Raw genomic sequence first — 2,827 nt, 5'->3', positions numbered from 1 at the left:
CCAAAACATTCTGGCAATAAAGTACACTGTAGGGTATGATTTGTTTAACCTCGTGATTGCATGGCTGCCTGGGAGCTGTGGCTCACAGTTGCTGTCCAGCATCACAACGAGTATCACACCACTTATCAGTAGCTCAGGAAAAAATCAAAACTCAAAATTCAAATTACAGTTACTACTGAATGCATATCACTTTTGTAGCATGACAATGTATAGAAATCAGAAGTTAAACCATCATAAGTTGGGGACCATCTTTAGTTTTTTTTGTTTTTTTTCTTGCTGCCATAACAAACTATTACAAATTTAGCAGCTTAAAATAATACAAATTCATTATTTTGTAGTGCTGTAGGGGAGATGTCCAGTATGGGTCAGATTAGATTAAAATCAAAGTGTTAGCAGGGCTGTTTATTTTTTCTTGAGGTTCTAGAGGAAAATCATTTTTCTGTTCATTTAGGTTGTTGACAGAATTCAGTTTCTTCTGGTTGCAAGATTGATGTTTCCATTTCCTTGCTGACTGTCAGCTGAGTGCTATTCCCAGATTGTAGAGGCCACTCACATACCTTACTTCATGAACCCCTCCCTCTCCCATCTTCAAAGCTAGCAATTCTGCTTTCCTTTACCACTTTTATTTTTATCTTTATTGTGGTGTAAGTGACACATAAAAAAATCAGATAATTAAAGTGTACATCATGGTGATTTGATATAAGTATACATTATGAAAGGAATACTAACTTCTAATTAATTAAAACATCCATTGTCTCACATATCAATTGATCGGTTTATTGATGATTGGCAAGAACATTTAGGTTCACTGTCAACAATTTTCAATTATGTAATACATGTAGTCAACACTTTTTATTTTTCTTGAAATTGTTTCTCTTTTTATATAAGTCCCCATTTTAGTCTATTTTTTGTTTCTCTGCCTACCTTCTTTTTTTCTTTTTTTGGGGGCAAGCATTTTATGTTATTTTGATTAAAATTTATTTATTTAGATATTTTATCTTTTCTACTTTTTTTCTTTTATTGATTTTAGAGAGAGGAAGGTAGAGGGAGAGAGAGATAGAAACATTGATGAGAGAGAACATTGATTGGCAGCCTCAAAAATGCCCCCCATTGGGGATCGGGCCCACAACCTGAGCATGTGCCCTGACCAGGAATTGAACTGGCGACCTCTTGGTTGATAGGTTGATGCCCAACCACTGAGCCACACACCAGCTGGACTAAAATTTATTTTAATGTTGACATTATTGCAGGGGTCCCCCTTGTCCCATCTTCACCCATCTCCCATCCCCCTCCCTTGGCCTTCACCAAACTCTTGTCCATGTTTATGGGGTATGCATATATGTTCTTTGGTTGATCCCTCCACCTTCTTTATCTAGTAACCTCCCCCAACCCTCAGGCACCAGCCAGTCTGTTCTATGTATGAATGCTTCCAGTTCCACTTTGTTTGTCAGTTTATTTTTTTTTATTATATTCCACATATTAATGAGAACATAAGGTATTTGTCTTTATTGAAATGGCTTATTTTGATTAGCATAATAGTCTCCAGGTCCATCTATGCTGTCACAATAGGTAAGACTTCCTTCTTTCTTTATAGCCACGTAGTATTCCATTATGTAAATGTACCACAGCTTTTTTATCTGCTCATCTGCTTATGGGCGCTTTGGCTGTTTCCAGATCTTGGCTATTGTAAATAATGCTGCTATGAACATAGGGGTACATATATTCTTTCTTATTAGAGTTTAGGATTGTTAGGATACATTCCCAGAAGTGGGATCACTGGGTCAAATGGTAACATCATTAAAATATCCATACTACCTAAAGCAATCTATAGATTCAATAAAATTCCTATTAAAACACCAATGCCATATTTCACAGAACTAGAAAAAATACTTCAAAATTTATATGGAACCAAAAATGACCCCGAATTGCTGCAGCAATCTTGGGAAAGAAGAACAAAATTGGAGGTATCACAATACCAGATACCAAACTATAATACAAGGCCACTGTAATCAAAACAGCCTGGTACTGGCACAAGAACAGTCATAGAGACCAATGGAACACAAGAGAGAGTCCAGAAATCAACCCACACCTTTATGGTCAATTAATATTTGACTAAGGAGGCAAGAGCATAAAATTAAGTAAAGATAGTCTCTTCAATAAATGGTATTGGGAAAATTGGACAGGCACATGTAAAAAAATCAAACTAGACCAACTTACACCACAAACAAAACTGATCTCAAAATGGGTAAAAGACTTAATTGTAAATTGCAAAACCAAAGAAATCCTAGAAGAAAACATAGGCAGTAAAATATCAGACATCTCACACAGCAATGTTTTTGCTGATATGTCTCCGAGGGCAAGGGAAACTCAGGAAAAGATAAACAAATGGGACTACATCCAGCTAAAATGCTTCTGCATAGCAAAAGAAACTATCAACAAAATGAAACAAGAACCTACTTTATGGGAAAATATATTTGCCTCGCCCTGGCCGGTTTGGCTCAGCGGTTAGAGCATCGGCCTGCGGTCCGGAGAGACCCGGGTTCGGTTCCCGCTAAGGGCACTTACCTTGGTTGCAGTTTGTCCCCGGCCCTAGTTGGTCGTGCGGTGGCAGCCACTCGATGTGTCCCTTTCACATCGATGTTTCTCTTTCTCTGTCTCTTCCTCTCTCTCCCTCCCACTCTATCTGTACAAACAATGGAAAAATGTCCTCGGGTGAGGATAAGGAAAAAAAAAAAAAAAGAAAATATATTTGCCAGTGGTGCAGCCAATAAGATATTAATTTCCATAATATAGAGAGAATATATACAACTCAACACCAGGAAGACAA

Source organism: Molossus molossus, unplaced genomic scaffold (assembly GCF_014108415.1).
Source record: "Molossus molossus isolate mMolMol1 unplaced genomic scaffold, mMolMol1.p scaffold_m16_p_2, whole genome shotgun sequence".
Taxonomy (NCBI): Eukaryota; Metazoa; Chordata; class Mammalia; order Chiroptera; family Molossidae; genus Molossus; species Molossus molossus.
This window is presented reverse-complemented; position numbering follows the sequence as displayed.